This window comes from Puma concolor, chromosome B4, assembly GCF_028749965.1.
Source record: "Puma concolor isolate L17-30 chromosome B4, mPumCon1.1.hap2, whole genome shotgun sequence".
Taxonomy (NCBI): Eukaryota; Metazoa; Chordata; class Mammalia; order Carnivora; family Felidae; genus Puma; species Puma concolor.
Window position 1 is genome coordinate 29165021 of NC_141673.1, and position 22357 is coordinate 29187377.

A 22357-nucleotide genomic window follows, 5' to 3' on the forward strand; every position below is an offset into this window, starting at 1 on the left:
ACCACACTCTTTTCATTACTGTATATTTGTAATAAGTTTTGAAATCCAAAACTATGAATCCTCCAACTTTATTCTTTTTCAAGATTATTTTAATTATTTGTGGTCCCTTGAGATTTTGTATAAATTTTATATGGATTTTTTATATTTCTGCCAAAATGAGTCATTGGACTTTTTCCTGAGATTGCATTGAACCTGTAGATCACTTTGGTAAGTATTAATATCTTAACAATTTTACATCTTCCAATTTATGAATTTTGGTTGTCTTTCCGTTTATTTTTGTCTTTAATTCTTTCGGTAATGTTTCCTAGTGTTCATTGTATAAGTTTTTATCTCCTTGATTAAGTTAATTACTAAGTATTTTTCAATGCTATTATTAATGGAACAAATTCCATTTGGTCATGGTGTATAATCATTTAAATATGCGGTTGAATGTGGTTTGTTACTGTTTTGTTGAGGATTTTTACCATGCTTCTGGTAGCTTCAGTATTCTCAGGGAGAATGTCTGGCACCCTGGCTTCCCAATTTCTTTAAAAATTCGTTTCTAAAGACTTTCTCTTCCACTCACTGATGTCTTCAATTACACATATCTACCTAGCCATCAACCTCATCCTCCTCTATTCTTCCCTGTCTGTGAATGTGCAGTGAAGTTGAGTTTAGGTGTGAGTGAAGAATTAAATGGAGATCTAATTATGCAATTAGATTTGAGTCTGCAATTCAGGAAAGTTGTAGGGAAAGGAGGTATAAATTTAAGAGGCATGAGCTTGGATAAGATAACATGGGGACGGTCTACAGAGTGAGAATAAAAGAGGCCTGAAGATTGAACCATGACCAGCTTCACTATTTAAAGGCCAGACAGAAAAATGAGCCAAACTAGAGAAAGAGACAAGGGCAAAGGGGTCACCAAGGTGAAAGGAGATTCTACTGTCATTAAAGTCAACAAAATAGAGAGCTCTGGAAAAGAGGCAATTTAATGATGCTTGAGGAGTTCAGACTGGGTAATGTCCAATAGTTTGAATGTTATTGAGGTTATTTGAGTCTGTATCAAAACCACATCAGTGGCATTGAGCAATACAAACCACATTGAAGAGGATAAATAAGATAAGAAGATACACACACACACACACACACATATAGCTGGTGTATATATATATATATATATATATATATATATATATATATATATACATATATATATGTGTGTATATATATATATATATATACCCACTACTTTCTGGACGCTGGAGGAGGAAGTGCTTGTCAATTTAATTATTTTTTTAATGAGGAAAGACCACAATTAATTTAATTGTGGAAAGACCACAATTTCTGATGAGTTTACCTCTTCAATGTCTAAATGACTAAACAGAATAGTCTGCATTTCCTCTTCTAATCCACCTCTCCCACCACCTGTAACATTGTTCTCTTCCATCACCATCACTGCCTTCTTGTTCTGAGGGAGCATATTTTTGGCAGGGAGTATAGCATTAGCTTACTTACAGATGTCTTCTTATCTATTCCTCCCCTTTATTAACTGATTATTCATACAAAACCAGTGTGATCTTTTATAAACCCAAATCATATTGTTTCCATGCTTTAAGTACTTTGAAGGTTTTCTATTGCTCTTGGCATAAGGACTAAAATTTCTTATCTAATTTAACACACCCTCTCTGATGTGTTGCTGCTTTCTTCTCTGACCTCATCTCATGACATTTCCCTACTTTGAAGTTTAAGTGACACTTGGTTCATTTTAGTTCCCTGAACATGTCAAACTTGTCCACCAGGCTCCAAGTTTCACGAGGGACAAAATAGGTCTGTCTTGCTGAGTAACCGTTCTCAGGGTCCAGCAGAGTGTCTTATATTTGGTGGTGTTCAACAAAGATTTTTTGAATGAATCAATGACATTTCTTGTGTTGAAATGAAAAATAGGGGAGAAAAGGAGACCTGAGGAGAAGGAAAAGAGGGGGAAACCAAAGAAGAGGAACACAAACAATGATAGAAAAAAATAAGCAAAAGCAAGCCAGCAATAATTACCTTTTCTTTTTCCGGTTAAAGAGTTTCTAAACTCTTTAATATACAATGGCTTACACACCCCTTAATGATTTACTTCTCAACTAAACTTGAAATTCTCTTCTGGCCATTTGTCTACACTGACGCCAATACCGTCTTGCTCATATAGCCTCAAAAACTGCTTGCATTAGTTCCATATGGAACGATCTGCCTTATTTGCTATATTTTCTCTGACTAGGGCTTTGAATTGCGATTCCTTCTGCTTGGATCATTTTTTCCTATCCAAAGTCCAAATCATCCTTTCTTTTTTCCTTTTTTAATGTTTATTTATTTTCGAGAGAAAGAGAGAGACAGAGAGCAAGTAGGGGAGGGGCAGAAAGAGAGAAGGAGACACAGAATCCGAAGCTGGCTCCAGGCTCTGAGCTGTCAGCACAGAGCCTGACACAGGGCTGAAACTCATGAACTGCAAGTGTCAGATAATGACTTGAGCTGAAGTCAGATGCGTAACCAACTGAGCCACCCAGGTGCTCCCCAGATCATCTTTTTTCATGTTTATCTATTTATTTTGAAAGTGAGAGAGTTCAAGCAGGAGAGGGACAGAGAGAGAGGAGGAGAGACACAAGAAACGTGGGACTTGATACCACAAACTGTGAGATCATGACCTGAGCTGAAACCAAGAGGAAGATGCTTAACCTGCCAAGCCACCCAGGTGCCCCCAAATCATTTTTATAAGCATTTCCTACTAAATCATGTATCTCAGCTTAGATCTTTCTTCCTTCTGAAAGTGATTCTTTACAGTATCCCAGTGAAGATCATCCTTATAGCAATAAGTAAATAAGAAACGAACACTGCTCCGGAGGCCCAGTGTCAGTTCTTTAAATAATGAATACTGTTATTGTTGTGGTGACTGTTTTTGTTTTTATATAATATTCAGCGAGATCAAAGGAACTATGTCTTGTTTCCTCCTAGAATTTATTACTGATCTGTGATTTTACAGTTGAATTTTACTAGCAACTGTGGGACAAAAAATGATGAAATACATTACATTAACCAAATCCCTACTAGTGTTAAGCCATACCCAACTCATAATTAAGAGTATACAAGCAGTATTTCTGCTTAATTGAATTAAGAAATTCAATGTTAAAGCATTCACTTATTTGTTTAATGGCAGTTAACAGTTGTTACACCAGGGATTTATTGTTTGTTGGGAGTTTGCAATGATCAGTAAGACCCATAGTGATGCACACGTCCTAGTATTTAGAAAGAGAGAAAGACACTAGTGTGTTCCTTTGAGATCACACAGATGCAGGAGGGAGTAATTTACACATAGAGCGATGGCTTGATTATAGAGTATCTTCATCCCAAAATCTATGCTTTTCTGCACTTGAGGGAAAGACTTCAAAGCAAAATACTGTTTTATTGACCTTGACAAGAGATATACTTAGGAACAATGGCATGTGCTTGGTTTTCTTCTGAGGCAGTCAATTTAATTTTCTTTAAGAAGACAAAGTCCTGAAAGAAACAAACCAAAAACTATTAGAATTGTAGTTATTTTTTAAACAGGATAAATCGGCAAAAAATGCTGAAGTCGTTATTTTATCTATCTGATATCAGTAAAGTAGCACTTCACTTAAAATCTGGAATCAAAAAGGGTTAGTATCCAAAAACTATAAAGAACTTGCCAAACTCAACATCCTAGGAACAAATAATCCAGGGAAGAAATGGACAGAAGACATGAATAGACACTTTTCCAAAGAAGACATCCAGACACATGAAATGGCAAACAGACACATGAAAAGATGATCAACATTACTCTTAATCAGGGAAATACGAATCAAAACCATGATGAGATAACCACCTCACACTGGTCAGAGTGGCTAAAATTAACAACTCGCAAAATAACAGATGTAGATGAGGATGTGGAGAAAGGGGAACCCTCTTGCACTGTTGGTGGGAATGCAAACTGGTGCAGCCACTCTGGAAAACAGTGTGGAGGTTCCTCAAAAAATTAAAAATAGAACTACTTTATGATCCAGAAATTGAATTACTAGAAATTTATCCAAAGGATACAAAAGTGCTGATTTGAAGAGTCACATGTACCCTAATATTTATAGCAGTGCTCTCAACAATAGCCAAATTATGGAAAGAGCCCAAATTTCCATTAACTGATGAATGGAGAAAGAAGATGCAGTATATATATCTATAGTGGAATACTACTCAGTGATGAAAAAGAATGGAATCTTGCCATTTGCAATAACATAGATAGAACTGGAGGGTATTATGTTAAGCAAAATAAGTTAGTCAGAGAAAGACAGATAACACATGATTTCACTCACATGTGGAATTTGAGAAACTTAACAGATGATCATAGGACAAGGGAAGGAAAAATAAGATAAAACCAGAGAGTTAGGCAAACCATAAGAGACTCTTAAATACAGAGAACAAATTGATGGCTGATGGGGGTGGGGGAAGTGGGTGATGGGCAACAAGGAAGGCACTTCTCAGGATGAGCACTGGGTGTTATATGTAAGTGATGGATAAATAAAGCAAATCTGGAATCGATATTTATATGAAGGACGAAGACATATCCAGTTCAATCTGAGTGAACAATACCTTAGATAGTCCCTTACAAGTCCAAGTTGGGATGACTTCTATAATTACCATAACTTTAGATCAGTTTCAAAATACTGAATTGATCTGATCATAAATACATATTACACCTTAGTTTTCAAAATAGAGGAAATCAATAATGTATTTATCAAATATATACTGCCTGTCTACTATGTGGCACGTGTATGTTACATATACATAATATATATGTTGTATATTTCAGTAGCTGAGGAAATAGCCATGAACAAAACAGACAAACATCTCTGCCTTTCTGTAGTTCCAGTCTAATGTGGGTGGAAAAGTTAATAAAATTATTAATCAAGTAAAAGACAAAGATATCATATAATATTTCAGAGTTTTGAATGGTATGAAAAAAAAGTAACTAAATAGGAATGGAGGGGTCAAGAAGTAAGAAGAGTAGGAAAGAATTGTCTGAGAAAGAATGTGAAGGCAGCTTCTGATAAGATGGACAAGACCTGAAGGTGGTGAGAACATTGCTCTCAGACCTCTGAAGGAAGAGAATTTCCAAGAACAGAGAAGAGCAAGTCAAAGACCCAGAGATGAGATTGTGCCTAATGTGTTTGCTGAATGGTAAGGAAACTAGTGTGGCTAGAGGAGGTTAGGCATATGCTAGGAGATGTGGTCAGAGAGGTAGAGTGGAGCTAGATGTTTTTAAGGCCTGTAAGTGACTAGCATTTACTCTACTGAAACTGTATGTCGTTTGCGGGTTTTGAAAGAAAAAGACATGATCTGTATTCATTAAAGTTAGTGACAATGGATGTTTTTGTATTTTCCAGTAGCATATTTAGCCATGTGGATCCAGGTAGAAAAGCATATTTAACCAAGGTTCTAAGTATTGGCAGTCAGGTGAGATGAAGGGAGAGAAGGCAAAGGAATCAGAAATATATGCCGAGTAATAATTATAATGTAGATAATGGGATCTAAACTACATGAGGAGAGAAGTATGGACACAGCAGGAGCAGTGCAACGCTCACAGGGCTGATAATTGTGGGGTTGCTAGAGGTGGGATATTAAGGAAGTGGAGGTCACAAGTGGGCTAGTTGAAATTAAGACAGAGTGACATTTATTGGCATGACAAACTCTGACGTATGACCTTGAGAGTAGTTGATGGAGATAGGATGCAGAACAAAGCCAATGGGGGAGAGGGTTTCAGGGAACAGAGACCAAAAAATTGGAAGCTTTGTTTATGTGGCTGTTGAAATCCTCATGCGAGATCACACAAGCAATTCTGGGAAGAATGACTGAGCCAGGAAACTCTTTAAGAAATAAATGAAGTGACCCAGGGCTTGGTAGATGAGAACAACAAAAATGGTGCATCCCAATAACACAACCTTCCAAGGAGGATGTTTTCATGGAGAGGGAGAGAGAGTCTTACCTGGAGCAAGTAGCTATGAAAAAGCAGAGGGGACACCTGGTTGGAGAGCTTGGGAGACATGTGGTTGGAGGAGTTAGTCTGGGGCTAGGAGGGATGTGGGAGAAGCAACAGTCACCACTTGAGATGGCTGCCAAGTAAGCAGTGACCTCAGGGGTGAGACAATTCAACTCAGTAACAAACTGAAGGCAGATGGTGGAAGTTAAAGGCAGTGGGGGTGGGGTAGATTTGGTTGATGACTGACAGTGAATCAGTGACAAAACACGCCATGATTTGTCAGCTTCAAAAAGGATGTTTTGTGGCTTGGCCTCCAAGGTTTTATTTTTAAAACCATACACACTAAGCATTTATTGTATTTGCTCAAAAATACAAGAGAGGTAGGGACACAAATGATGCCAAGTTTTTATAACTATGCTGAATATAAAATACTGGAGAGCCCTGGCTTTGTTCCCATTCTAGAAATCATTATTGCGAATTTCCTTTTGAGTTGAATTTCGTTTTTCAGAAGAGCGGCCATGAGCAGGCATAAACACTACAATTTATCAAACTGCCTGAAGGGAAAGATGTGAAAAGTACTGATGAAAAACAACCCCTTGGACAGGACAAGATATGATAAGAGGACTTTGAAAAGTTTTTTTTGTTTTGTTTTGTTTTGGTTTTGGGTTTTTTTTACCCAATTTCCCTAAGTTCCAGGAAGTTTTCTTAGGAGAGATGGTGGTGCCTGAAAACCACATCATTCCTGGGATAGTAGAGACTTCTGGTCAGCATATGTGACTGTAGGAAGAAATAAATAATTTATATTTTAGAAAAAACTCTTATTATCTAAAGATGGCTCTTTAATAAAGTCATAAAGCAAGTAGGAAATGGACAGATGTCTTGTTTTCCCAAACTCTTTCAGGGCTCAGTGAATAAAAAATGGCGGTAACAACATGATTTTAGGAAGCCTTGTGTTTTAGTTCCCTGCTCTGTTCAGAATAGATTAGTGTGTGTATGTATGTAGGGGGCACATACCTTATTTGATCTTATACGTTATGTGCCAATATCTTTGCACAATACTCTCTTGTTAAAGGCAGAGAATGTTTCAATGTTCATCTTTTAGCCTCCATATTCTGGAAACAAGGTGGATATTCAACCACTGAATCAACTTGCGAAACGAGACTATTTTCCAGATTTTACCTTTTTCCATATATGAGTGGGTACCAGTAGCAAGAAACTTTCAGAGGGTAAAAAGAAAAGAAAATAACTAAGGAAACTGAAGTAAAAAGTATTCAAAGGGAGTTAAGTAAAAATAAACAGAAATCAATATAGCATTTGTACCTTACTGTCTCTTCTTTTTCTTTCTTTCTTTTTTTTTTTTTTAACGTTTATTTATTTTTGAGACAGAGAGAGACACAGCATGAAAGGGGGAGGGGCAGAGAGAGAGGGAGACACAGAATCGGAAGCGTGCTCCAGGCTCTGAGCCATCAGCCCAGAGCCCGACGCGGGGCTTGAACCCACGGACTGTGAGATTGTGACCTGGCTGAAGTCGGACGCTTAACCGACTGAGCCACCCAGGCACCCCTGTCTCTTCTTTTTCTACTTGCCGTTGCTTCATAGTAGCGATGTAAAAAAAAAAACTTCAACTCTGGGGGTTAGGCAGTTAACATTTCTGAGTATATGATGAAGGCCCGGATGAGTCATCCCTGAAAGAACTTTCAACCTTTCAGTGTAATACACATAAAACCTGGTTTTCTTGTGTTCTAGTGCCCACATCACTTTCACAGAAACAGCCTGTCAACCAAGTAGTTAAAAGCATGTGGCATTTTTACTGAGGAATCTCTTAAAATTACCCAATTGGGGGAAATGGAGAATATATTCTTAACACTTGGGTAAACTTCTAATAGGTGTCCTATCTCTTATTTGAAAGCGTCTCGCACAGAGAAGTAACTCTCCCAAATGTTTCTTCTTTGTGAACTACCCCAAATTCTACCTTGACCTTTGCTTATGTTAATCTTCTATTCTCCCTACATTGCCTTTATTCTGACTCCTGCACTGAGGCAATCTTGATTTACATAAAAATGTCAAGAAGTCTCTTGGCAAGACTGAGTATTCTTTAGCAGAGAAGAAACTGGGCTGTGAAACTCAAGCTTTAATATCTTACTCTGGGCCAAATAAATTGTAGTGGGGGCTGAGTGGAAGTGGTTGAGAATGAGAAAAAATTTTTTCTTGATCTTCAAGATTTTCCACTAAAAAAACTAGTAAGATGCATTTACATTAAGCCTCTAAAGTCAAAGGATTTTGCTGGATCTTTGTTTGAGTTTAAAGTGGAGTAGAAATGAAAACTCCCCGTCGTTCTCATTCCATATATGGATTCATTCCTCATCCAGATATTCTTTTGCCCCTGCTCCCTATGATCCTTGGGTCTTAGGGATGGCATCCCCATGGAAGAGGGGAGGGCACTGAAGGAGAAGCTTCTAACACAGAGCTGTGTAGAAACTAGAGGAGGAAAAGAGAGCTACTATTTTCCAGAAGGTCCTTAAAGTGAAACAGACCACAAATTCTCTAATTAGCAAAAGCAGACTTGAGGCATGCAGCCTTCTGTTTACTTCAGGACTAGGAAGGAGACCAGCTGGCTTTCCCTCAAAGATAACGAATGCTATTGCTGCTTTGAAGAACCTTGCTGGATTAAGTGTATTTGCAAAAAAAAAAAAAAAAAAAAGAGAGAGAGAGAATGAGAGAGAGAGAGAGAGAGAAAGAAGAAGAAGAAGAAGAAGAAGAAGAAGAAGGAGAAGGAGAAAATAAAGTTCATACTGGTGTTTTTAATTTTTTTTTAAATATTTATTTATCTTTGAGAGAGAGGCACAGAGAGTGACTGGGGGAAAGGCAGAGAGAGAGAAGGAGACACAGAATCCGAAGCAGGCTCCAGGCTCCCAGCTGTCAGCATAGAGCCCAACGCAGGGCTTGAACCACAAACTATGAGATCATGACTTGAGCCGAAGTCGGACGCCCAACCAACTGAGCCCATATTGGTGTTTTAAAAACGCTTGAAGACAATGAGTTTGTTATAAGAGGATGCTTTGGACATCAAGTTACTGTACTGTGTACCTTTCCTTTCTTAATTTCAAAATGAAAAGAATAGCATTTGGCCTATCCAACTTTCCAAATTTTTGTATCTCCCTAAGGTGATTTTTGTGAAAGCATTACAAGAAATAAGCTCTAGGTTTCCATTTACTTTATACAGATGTAGAGTACTGTCTGATACCTCCTGATTTCTATCATTATTGTTATTAGGTCAGCTTCTTAAAATAAAATTAATAGGAGAAGGGTTTGACTACTGGGCCCCTGTGGAGCATGTGGAGAACTTTAGAAAGCCATCGAATATTAAACAATCATTTAGAAATCACTTGAGTGCAGCATCAGCTTTGAGGCTTGTAGGCTGTGGTGTAGATTTATGTGTATTGTAGTGTTTTCTTTGGGATTTGCCTGTGTGACAAAAGAGGCAAGCTTCTATAAAAATGAAAAACTAACGAGATTTACATAATACCACAAGAAAAAAAGAATAATGAAAACAATTGGTTTCCTAGCAGATCACCTTAATAACTTAAATAAAAGCAAAATGCAAGCTGAGATCACCAAAATAATAGACTATTTCTAGACTGAAAATCCACCTTTTCTGTTGAACTATAACACAAAGAAAACTATTTTAATGTAAATACAACATTTATGGGATGTCAAAAATTTTGTTGCTAAGGAGGAGACTCACTTGGTAAGCCAACAAGTGTTGTTGTTGGTAGACATCACCAATAACTATTCTGCACCAGGCCTTCGTGTCGATTGGACAAGATCTCAGCAATGCTCCTACTTTTCCTAGAGTAGAAGGTACTACTAGGAGTTAGATTGGGAAAATTCTTTACCATACTTTGGAAATGCCTAGCATCCCTGTTCTCAGGGACACAAATATCAGGTCGCTCTCCTAGTTATTATGACAAACAAAATTGCCAAAAACATCCCTACCGATTTCCAGTAGCCTGTGGCTGGTGGCTGGTGGTAAATCTCACCCCACCTTTCCCTGGAACTACTTCATTTTACACATCAGGAGTCAGAGTCCCAAGGAGGTAAATTGATTCTCCAAAAGCCACAGAGTGGCAGACCTTGGGGAGTAACCTTTCCATCTTGCTGCTTTTCCACTACCTCATGCTGCCTCCTCTCCAAGTCTCCCTAAAGTGCAATATGAATAACTCTGGAAAACTACGCAACAAACTTACAACAGAGATTCCTTCTACAGCGGGGATGAGGAGACGGCAATATAGGGATTTCCACTGTTGCTCCATATTCTTGTGAATTTTTATTTTTTTGGGTTTTTTTATTTTAATTTTTTTATTTGAGAGTGAGGGGAGAGGAGTAGAGGGAGAGAGAGAGAATCTTAAGCAGGCTCCTTGTTCAGCACTGAGCCTGATGTGGGGCTTGATCTCATGACTGTGGGATCATTACCTGAGCAGAAACCAAGTTGGACAGTGGACGCTCAACCTACTGAGCCACCCAGGCGCCCTCTTGTGAATTTTTTGAAGAATTCACAATAAGTACACATTAGATTTATGATTCTAAAAGTAAAAATAAATTCTATTTGGTGTCCTTGGGGGGGGGGGTTATTTCTAAGATATATTAGAGGAGGACATTTTGTAACACTCTGTGAAGTGTTTCCTCCCATTTGTATACTTTGAAAGAAATGACACAAAATACTGTTCTGACACAAAATACTGTACCTATTTTTCTGCACAATCTTTTACACTCTCTCTGTTCCTTGTAGCTATTAAGAGTTCTGAATAGGATTTTCCTTATACTGATTTTCCTTTGTATTTGATTCTTACTGTTTCTGTTTCCCTCCTGCTTCCATCTTCGTATGTAATGTTGATGAAGTATTTCCACATTTCATGTATCAGTACCCATGTACTGAAAACTAGTAAAAATCATGGCAGAATAAAATAGGTCGGACCACTGAAAATAAAAATGACAAAATAATTTTTAATAGCTTATTTGTTACATGTGGCCTTTCAATAAATGCAAAAGGCAGAATAGATTAAGTCACTTCTCATACTAACAAGTAAAATACCTATTTTGAAAATCAGTAGCATCATTTGCTGACGAAATACTACTAGTCTGTTGTACCTCAAATAAACACCTCCCTCTTAGGTGATGTACCGATTATATTCCTTGGGGCATTATTATTTTTTTTCCACACATTTTCTTCACCAAAGCCTTTAATCCTGTGTGAATTCAGGTGGGGATTAAATTGAAATGAAGAGAAACTCAATGTACTACCAAGACCTATCTTCTCCACATGGGCCAACTTACCTCTTCTTCGTTCCCCTGTGTCCACATTTGCTGGGATTGAGCATCTCCTTTGAATTCACCGTTGCCATAGAAACATGTGTTCCCAGTTGACCTTTTGTTTTTCAAGGGGAAAGATAAACATGCCACCCACTTTGGGGGCCCTATTAGAGCCTATTCCCAGAGAACTGCACCTTCCCAGCTGCAGCGTCTGACATGCTTAGGAAAGCAGTCATCTCCCAGCCTTGTTGGCAGCCGCAGGCAGAGAATGGACGCCAGCTGTACTGGGGCTGGGGCTTCATGAACCCTTTCCTATTAGGCCACATCCTGTCTGTCTTTTAGGAGTGAAGGAATGTTTCAGGTCAAATAAAGAACAGGCTTATGCAATATAACCCCCAGGATTAATCTTTTGAAAATAACAGCAGGCAGGCCACCTGAGGTGAAGAGTAAGTAACAAAATATGTCCAAGGGGACAGAATGGAAATATGCTCCATGTTATAGATTAGAATGCGTAAGGGGAAGAAAATTAGCTTATGCTAATGTTTGTAAGTCCTGCACACTCTCAATGGAGTTTAGACTTGGAAGATACTCTGGGTATTGAGGCTTAAAGTCTGGATGCAATTCACAGCAGTATTGCATCTAGCATTTATCCTAAGCCATTGTGTAGATTTTTAAAGAAGTGTCACCTCTGGGGAGATGCTCCTGGGTGCCTTTGTGTAAAACAGTAGCTGAACAAGTATATGAGGGAGCCCTGCTCGTATATCTGTATACTTGCCCTCTTGACTTAGATGTTCCAGAAACATCTCAAGCTTAACAGGGAGCTCTTGATTCCTTCCACAACCCATTTTTCCTCTGTACCTTTCTCCATTTCAGTAAATGGAGGGCAAAAACACACAGCCGTTTAAACCGACATTGTCATTCTAGAGACTTCTAGAGCCTTCTAGAGCCTTGTCCATCTCCTTGTGGACCCTCATCCCATTTGTCACATATAAACTGCCAGAAAGGCCATTAATCTCACCTCCAAAGCCCTTCTGGAATACACTTTCTTGTCAGTCTCCACTGCCATTCCCAGTAAGCCACCATCATCTCCCAGTGGGCCTGCAAAGTAGCCTCCAGTTAGTCCCCCCAGCTCATATCAGTTCTGCTAGCATACACCATTCTCCACACAGAAAACCCAAGTGTTCTTTTACAAAGCCAACAGGCTAGGTCATTTTCCCCACTCAAACCCTTGTGTGTCTTTCGAATGTTCCTGGAGTTGACTTCAACCTGTCTATCATGTAGCCTAACTGAACTGCCATCTGCCCAGCTCTCTACCCTCTGACATCACTATCTACCTTCCTCGCTGCTTGCCATATCCCTCTTTCCAACGTACCAAACTGTTTCCTGCCCAGAGTTTTACATACGCTCTGCCCGAATGATTCTTTCCTTAGAACTTTTACGTGACCTGCAACTTAACTCTAGTCAGCACCGTGATCTAATGTGGAAAGGCCTTCCTTGGTAACCTTCATAATACGCACGAAATGAAGTAAATTACATTAAAACACAAAGAAAGAAAACTTGCTCCTAGTTACTACCATATCACCCAATTTCTGTCCTCTGTGACAGGTATTGAAGTCTAAGGTTGCCTTGTTTTCCTGTCTAATCACCTTCCTAGAAGGTAGGGACCTTGACTGTGCCTAAAACAATGCTTGGCAACATGGTAGGTGCTTTATATAAATATACATACATGTGCATACCTATTTTTTTAGTAGAAATTCTCCTAATATAATGAGAAAACTAAATTCTTCTGTTCCTATATACCATTGATGATGCCCAGGTACATTTTCTTTTTTATTCTTACGTTTTTGTCTCCTTTTAGAATTGAAGAGAAACACAGCTGAGACAATGCAAAAGGGGAAAAAAATGGGTTGATACATACCTAGCTAGTGTTTTGTAGTTCCTGGGAGGCAATCTAGGTAGGACCCTGCATTACTACCCCCCAAGGGGTCCTTCCCAAGAGAACACTTTGATTTGTGGCTTTAAAGGAGATTGAGAAACATCTTGCCCTGCCTGGTTTGGCATAGACGACCAAATAAACATGCTTGAACTCACTGTATGCTGTAGGGCATATGTGTACAGATTAGTATACCACATTCTTAAAACTTTTTTTCTTCCAGAACACACACACACACACACACACATCATCATCATCATCATCATCATCATCATCATCTAAACAGAACACACCCTTTGCTGAGTCCAATTAGCTCTTGGGTGGTCTGGTACTAGAATCTTGACATTGATAGCTCAGTGTATTCTTCATAGTCTCTTGACCACATCCCACTGCACAAAAAAAAAAAAAAAAAAAAAAAAAATCAAAGATTCACTTGTTATATTATTACATTGTTAGCATTGAAAAGTATAACTTCAGTTATATTTATCACAGATTTATTATAAAAGCAATAGACACATATTTATGCCTATGCTTTTACCTCTTCTATAATCAGTGACAACAAAATTTTTACAGTTGCATCTTGGTTTTTAACAAGAAACTAAGTAACACAATAGATTTTTCCCTTTACCTTCAGAGCAGTCCTTACCCCAATATTCAATATTGTTACTATTATTATTAATTTATATCTAAAAAGTCTTTATTCCCCAAATTATAACATATATTTTATTTCTTTCCTTCCTACTTTTAGTGAGTCTCCATAAAATCCTTACATGTGTAGCTTATTTGTTCCTCTTCTTCCTTTTTATATCACAATACAGATTAGGTGACTCCAAGACGCTTTGATACAGCCCATTTAAAAATCAAACGTGTAAGTGTGATTCCTTCATCATGACTCCTCTAAAGCAATTTCTTGCTCTTGCTATGGAATTTCACTTTTGTATAATACAGTGGTTTAGAAACCTTCATTCTTTATATTCTTAGAAGTCCAAGGTCAAGTGCCAAAATATATGACGTGGTCAAGAGGGAGCCCAGAGAAAAAGGAGGTGGGATCTTCCATGTCTCCATCCACCGAGAAAATCTTCTTTATCTATTTTAAATATTGGATTTATGATCGATTAGTTTGAAGAAATTACTTCACTCTAAAAAAAGCTGAAAGTCATCATTTGACCCATGATTTGTGCAACTCTGGACCACACGAGACAAGAGCCAGGCTGAGGTGGGCTTAGCACATCAGCTGCTACCCAAGGCACTTGAGTCTACATGAGCCAAGGGTCTGTTGAACTATTTGCACTTCTACAGGCCTGGAATGTGGCCTTTGGAACTCAGACCTGTGGGAGAAGCTGGAGCCCTCTCATATGTGTGCCTGTGAACTCTCCTGTTTCTAGAAACAACTAGACCATCATCTTTAAAGTGGACCATGTTCCTCAGTACTTGATTATAGTTGAAACAGCAGCCTACATTATTTTTTTTTTCCATTATCTACTTTCTCTTATTTGCTTTTGATTATATTGTTCCTTAAACTTAGCATCCCTTAGAGTGCCTTGGGGGCTCAGTTGGGTAAGCATCTGACTTTTGATTTCAGCTCAGGTTATGATCTCATGGTCATGAGATTGAGCCCCGGGTTGGGCTCTGTGTCGGACATGAAAACTACTTAAGATTCTCTCTCTCTCTCTCTCTCTCTCTCTCTCTCTCTCTCTCTCTCTTCTCTCTCCCCCTCAGCCCCTCCTCTGCTCGCTCTCTCTCTCTCAAAATACAAAAACAAAGACAAAAACAAAAAACCTAGCATGCCTTAATAACAATCCCTACTTCCTTCACTCCAGACATTGCCCTACCAAAAATCCTACTCATTCTTCCAGAATTAATTAAAAATATATCGCTTTATGAATCTCCCTGTGTTTTCATCACCAGAATTCATTGTTACTTTTGTATGCACAGCTTACAAGCTGTACTTTAACTTCATGTTTCTATCATTTTACCTCAGTTTATGTTTCTTTCAGGCTACTTGCCCTTGACAGCAAGCATGGGCCTTCTATTTTGTTATTCACCTCTACCTTTACCCGTTTAGAAACCACACCATCGGGAATAATCTCTAAAGTGATGTCAGGGAATTGGTCCCTTAAATACCTCCATGCGACTACCACTAGCTACAAGCATAGCTGTTGTACCATGGAAACTGTGGGGGCTTGGACAGGCTGTCAGAATCCCAACTATTGCTTCTCTGAGTGTTGATGCAGCTTAAATTGCTGCCCTATTCTTGCCAAGATGGATTTCCTATCAGTCCTGCTTCTATGCAGTAAGTACCTTTGAGTCAAAGAGTTAAAAACTGGTGAGGTTGCATCTAGGAAAATGAGGTTTCACTTTTATAGGAGGGAGGGAGTCTCTTCCCCCCACCAAGATTCACCAGATAAGGAAGTGACCTAAAGGAGGAAGAGGCTGGGTGTAGAAAATAAATGTTAGCATAGACATCATTTTTTTAAATGTTTATTTATTATTTTTGAGAAAGAGAGAGAGCACACTCAAGTGAGCAGTGGAGGGGCAGAGAGAAGGGGAGACAGAGAATCAGAAGCAGGCTCTGTGCTGACAGCAGAGAGCCCAATGAAGGACTCAGACTCACAAAATGAGATCATGACCTGAGCTGAAACCAAGAGTGACTGAGCCACCCAGGCGCACCAGTATGGGTGTCATTTTTAATTCCACATTTCACAATTTAACTTAATTCAAATATCCAAATCCTGGTTTTTTCAACTCTAAGAGAAAGTCATTAATTCCTATTTGTCTTTATGTATATTATTTGGTTACTTTCAGTACTATTAAAATTCTGCCAAGATTCAGTTGTGGATGACGTTTATCTGGGTTTTGAAAGATGCATAGGACTTTTCTAAAGTTGAAAAGATAAAGAAAAGGCAAGTTTAGTCAGAGGGAATAGCATGCACAAAAACTAAAGACCTGAAAGCACCATTAGGTGTTTGGAGAATTTTAAACAGTTTGCTTAATAAGCTAGATGTGGCCGGACAAGAACATAAGCAGCAAAGCATGCAGGCTCTTGTACGTCTGCCAAAGGTGTTGAGCAATAACTTAGCTTTAATCCTGCAGGTGATGGGATGTTGTTAGAGAACTCTGAACAAGAAAATAACATGATCAGACTTATATTTCACTTGGATTAGAGAGATCCCTCTTGGCAGCATGTGGAGGAAGAGATGGGGGAGGGTGGAATTGGACGTAGGAAGCACAGTTGAATAGGAAGCTACTGCAGTAGGATATACAAGAGATGATAAAAGCTTAGTGACTAATTGTAAGAAGGTAATAACAGGTGAGTGTTGATTTCATTCCGTTTCTTGTTTTGGAAAATGTGTGTCCCTAATCAAGATAGGAAATAAGAGACAGAAGCTCAGCAATGAGTGGAGAAAACAGAACTTCCTGAGAGATATTTTAGTGCAAGTATCTAGTAGGCAATAAGTTCAATGGGTCAGGTACTTGCAGAAAAGTCTAAAGTAGAGATCTAAAGGTATCAGCACATAGGTTATGGGAATTCAGTTTTCCTAGGGGAGAGGTATAGACCGAGAAGAGATCTGAAGTCAGAAACATAGAAATTTAAATAGCAAGCAGAAGAATTCTAGAAAATGGGTGCTATGTAAGAAGAGATCCAAAAGAAAATGTCAGAGAAACCAAGGGCATAGAGTTCCTACAAAGAAGGAATAATTAAAAAAATAAAATGTCAGCACCTGAGTGGCTCAGTCCATTGAGCTTCTGACTCTCAGAGTTGTGAGATCGAGACCCGCATGAGACTCTGTGCTAAGTAAGGGTGGAGTTTTCTTGGAGTTCTCTCTCCCCCTTTCCTCTGTCCCTCCTGCACTTGTACTCACTCTCTCCCTCTCTCTCAAACTAAATTAATAATATTAAAAGAAAACAAAATAGGGGTGCCTGGGTGGCTCAGTCGGTTAGGCTGCCGACTTCGGCTCAGGTCATGACCTCACGGTCCGTGAGTTCAAGCCCCGCGTTGGGCTCTGTGCTGACCGCTCAGAGCCTGGAGCCTGTTTTGGATTCTGTGTCTCCCTCTCTCTGACCCTCCCCCGTTCATGCTCTGTCTCTCTCTGTCTAAAAATAAATAAACGTTAAAAAAAATTAAAAAAAAAAAAGAAAACAAAATAATAAAATGTCAAAGGCTAAGTCCTTTGGATTTGGTATTCAGATCATTTATTACGTGCCAATGCTGCTTCAGTAGCATAGCATGAGTGGAAGAAACAAGTGTAGATTTTTTCCCCCCAAAATGCTAGCTAGAAAACAATACACTGTATTGGAGAAATTTCTCAAAGACATAGACATTAAGCATATACCTAAGCTGAGAGGAAGGAGTCTGTAGAAAATAAAAGTTTGAAGGGAAAACAGATAAACCAGGTCTAGAGAGAAGATGAGGAGTAAAGGTGTGGGGGTTAGCCTCAACAAAGGTGTGGGAAACCTCTTCTTTGGAGACATTCAGAGAAGGGAAAAACAATTCTGTGGATGGAGGGGTTATTGTAAGTAGAATGGTAGAATGCGGAGTCATTTGGCCCTCGATGATGTCCCTTCTCTGTAGTAAGATAAATAATCAATTTAGAGTGGGCCACTCATGGTTTGGATGGGCTTTGTGGAAGTGGCACAGATTTGGAATATCTAATGGAGGGATATCTTTATTTCCGATGCCATTTTCCAGCTCTGTGCATTACAGAAATATAATTAAATAACTCAGTAAACCTTTGTGTACCATTTTCTTTCTTAATTTTATTCTTTCTTTTTTTTCCTTCTCCTCTTTTCGACTGCCCCCATTTCTTAGGATTCCCTCTTGTTCCTCTTCAGAATTCCTACTTGCAGCTGACAATGGACACACCAAGCCCCTTTGAAGGGCCAAAGGGGAACATTCAGATTTGAAAACAGCCAGATTACAGTTTTACACTTCCTAGTTTTGAAACCCCTGAAAAGCACAAAACTGAACAAAAATCAAAATGGCTGCACTGATGCTTCAGCGAAGCTCCATTTTAAAGTAACCATTTTCCTCTTTTCCGCAAACATCCTCCCCTACCCCCCCTTTTTTTCCCAGGAACTAGGTACCACCCTGAAAACAACCAAGGGGGCTGGCAGCACTTACGCAATTCCTGTTGAAACCGACTAGATCCCGTATTTCCCTATAAAACGCAGCAGTCCCTTCCTCTGGATAGCCTGCGGCTTTTTGAAGGCAATAGCGAGCTGCATTCTCCTTTGCCTGGCAAAGCAATAAAGCTATTGTTCCTCTTTATCCCAAACTTTACCTTTGTGTTATATTTTGGCTCTGAAGCATGGAGTTCAGTTTTTGACAACATTTTGTTCTTGCACCATTTTTCATCTACTACTGTATCTGCATGGCTTGTGCCAACATTGATCATCTAGTAAGTTTCCTTTTTAATTTTTTTTTTATTTATTTAAGTGATCCCTACATCCAATGTAGGACTTGAACTCATGACCCCAAGATCAAGAGTCACATGCTTCTCTCACTGAGTCAGCCAGCCGCCTTTCCTTTAAAAAAAAGTAATAATGTTTATTTATTTTTGAGAAAGAGAGAGGGGAGGGGGGCATGAGCAGGGTAGGGGCAGGAAGAGAGACACAGAATTTGAAGCAGGCTCCAGGCTCCGGAGCTGTCAGCAAACAGCCTGACATGGGGATCGAACCCAGGAACTGTGAGATCATGACCTGAGCCGAAGGTCGATGCCACCCAGGCGACCCACACCCCACCTTTTTATTTCTTTTATCTGGAGTTTTGAAATGCTGTTTTAAGGACTTCAGTAGTGCAATCTACACTTCAACTTCTTTCCCCATGCCTAGCTGCCATGAGGGATTTTTTACTGGCTTAAATCAAAGACTTGAAGGTATTAGTCATGTAGCTATCTGAGAGCCATCTTTTCAAGCTGGCTTTTTTCATGGTAGAAAAATGGCATACAGAAGTTCCAAACCTCATCTCTGAATATCATAGCACCTGGAGAAAGACCTTCTTTCCCAAACAGCCAAAGTTGTCTGGACAATCTGATTGGACCCGTCTGAACAGATCACTTCCGTCTGGAAACAGCACTAGCCTCTTTGGCATAGGCCTACGTTATTTCAAGTCTCACTGAGGTGAAGGAGATAAGATTACACAAATTGGTTTATATCAGTTAGGATCCACTTGGATCTGAGGATGGGGTTAATTCCACCTTAATCAAATGGATCTTACAAAGGAAAGGGCATGGGATGGAATGGATGCTAGGGAGTCAATAAATGCTTACTACCATATCTTCCTCCCTCTGTCTCCAGAAAAGAATCCCCTATGCAAGGCCTGTTTCATGGGCATGTGACCTAAGTAGTTACATACAATTACTAGTATATTGCACAGAGCACATAACACATGGTGTATTATGTATAGGGTATATGGAAATAATTATAATTAATTACCACATTTTTGGTCTTCCTTTACAGGTCTAAATAGCATGAGAAAGGAGATATCACATTCCGTCCTGTATCCCTAGGACTTAACACAATGAATGTTTATGAAACAGAAGTATCTTCCCAAGGGTACAAAGGGTTAGTGCCCGCCTTGCCAGGATAGAAAATTTTCTTCTTTTCTTTCCTCATCTCCCCTCAGAGATGGAGCTCAACTTCCAACTAACATTAAAGAAGTTGTGTTTGTGATCTAGCATCTGGGCTTGTGTAATTGACGTGCTTTCTTAATGCTAGGCGGAAATGATAAGAGTAATAATTGTTCCACCACATGGGCACGCACTGAAACCTGGACCCCTTTGGTTTTGTTTGTTTATTGTTGCCTATTTAATTGTCTTTTAATGCTCTAGTTGTTCAAGAATGAAATAACAATGTTTTAAAAACTCATTTTGCATTTTAAATATTTACATTTACCAAACGAAAACTTTGTAGTGCATAAACATTATAAAATGGGTTATATAACCTCATTTGAACTTAGCAAAATTTTAAATTCAAGGCTTCAAACATGAGAATGAGGCAAAAACGTTCCTCCTAATCCTGCACAGTAGGCTCGGACTACAGCACGATTTCAGGTAATAGGATTGTAGGGTTTTTATACACAATTGTGCAGGCAGTGGGCTGTACACAATGGGTGCCTCCAGTCACATTGAGTCCCTGTGATCGGTGCCTCCTGTAGGTGTGCAGTGACATATGTGACAGCTATAAGTCAATATCAACATCCTTTTAATACATTTACTTAAATGTCTTTTGCCTCAACTTTTTTTGAAGGGTCTAGAAATAATCCTTTTTTTCAGAGAGAGAGAGAGACAGAGAGACAGAGACAGAGAGAGAGAGAGAGAGAGAGAGAGAGAGAGAGAAGCAGCGGGGGAGGGGCAAAGAGAAAGGGAGAGACACAGAATCCCAAGAGGGCTCAGCTCAGAGCCCGATGTGAGGTTCCATCTCATCAACTATGAGATCCTAACCTGAGCCTAAATCAAGACTCAGATGCTTAACCAACTGAGCCCCACAGGTGCCCCTAGAACCAATACATTTTTTAAAACTAAACTTATTTAAATTCAAGTTAGTTAACATACAGTGTAGTATTGGTTTCAGGAATAGAACCCAGTGATTCATCACTTACATACGACACCCAGTGCTCATCCCAACAAGTGCCCTCCGTAATGCCCATCACCCATTTAGCCCATCCCCCTGCCTCTTCCCCTCCAGCAACCCTCAGTTTGTTCTCTGTATTTAAGAGTCTCTTATGGTTTGTCACCTTCTCTGTTTTTATCTTATTTTTCCTTCCCTTTCCCTATGTTCATCTGCTGTGTTTCTTAAATTCTACATATGAGTAAAATTGTATGATATTTGTCTTTCTCTGACTGACTTAAGTTTGCTCAGCATAATACCCTCTGGTTCCATTCACATTGTTGCAAATGGCAAGATTTCATTCTTTTTTCATCACCAAGTAGTAGTCCATTACATATATGTGTGTATATATATATACACACATATGTATGTATATGTATATATGTATGTATGTATATATATATATACACACACACACACATATACATGTCACGTCTTTTTTATCCATTCACCATTCAATGGACATTTGGGCTCTTTCCATAATTTAACCGTTGTTGGCAATGCTGCTATGAACATTGAGGTGCATGTACCCCTTTGAATCAGCATTTTTTTGTCCTTTGGATTAATACCTAGCTGTGCAATTGCTAGGTCACAGAGTAGTTCTATTTTTAATTTTTTGAGGAACCTCCATACTGTTTTCCAAAGTGACTGCACCAGTTTGCATTCCCACCAACAGTGCAAAAAGTTTCCTCTGTCTCCACATTCTTGCCAAACAGAACCAATATATTTTTAAAGAAAAAGAATAATAATTACATGAGTATAACTTCTTAAAATAATATAACTGATATCATATTTGGTTATATCCTTTTAAATTACCAAGAATCATTTTAAAATATGATTTCTATATTTATATGGTCAAATGAGAAATTTGACAAATTTCAGAACTTTCTAACTCTGTGTCTGAATGCTTTTTATGTAAGTTCAAGCATCTAGCACAATCTGCCTCCAAAATAAGGCCTTAATGTTTTTTTGCATGCATGCATGAATTGCTCAGGTAAATAGCATAAGTAACATGAGTTATGATTCCATTTATGTCAGGATAGTTCTCTTTTTTTTAAAGTGTATTTATTTTTATTTATTTTTGAGAGGGAGGAGGGGCAAAGAGAGGAGGGGAGAGAGAATTTCAACAGTCTCCACGTTGTCATCATAGAGCCCAATGTGGGGCTCAAACTCATAAACCATGAGATCATGACCTGACCTGAAATCAGATACTTAACTGACTGAGCCACCCCAGGTGCCCTGTTAACACCTTTTTTAAATGTATGCTTCCCATTTCTTATTTGTTTAAAAGGGAAACTATAAACATTGACTTGGTTATCTGTACATTGAATTAAAGATAATATCCAGACACTTAATTGACTGTTAGACATTGGGTATGAATGGATGTGATACCTGGAAACCCAAAACATTATTGCAGGCCACCCATCAGAGGGGTGCTCTATAGGTGACAGATAATAAATGGTGGAGTCATGCTAAAATCTAGTTTTCAGTAGGATCACTGG

The 22357-nt window shown here is 38.9% G+C and overlaps 1 long non-coding RNA gene across 2 annotated transcripts in view; it reads left to right on the forward strand.

The window, feature by feature from the left end:
- The window catches only part of LOC147578990 (uncharacterized), a 435699-nt gene extending 415773 nt beyond the window's left edge, over window positions 1-19926 (forward strand). Inside the window, exon 5 of one of the 2 annotated variants that reach the window (XR_015253441.1) lies at window positions 19707-19926. This is a non-coding gene — a long non-coding RNA (uncharacterized LOC147578990). Of the gene's footprint in view, window positions 1-18057; window positions 18750-19706 lie in introns of those variants that run through there. The other variant, XR_015253440.1, reaches the window with a different exon arrangement.
- The last annotated feature ends 2431 nt before the right edge of the window (window positions 19927-22357 follow it).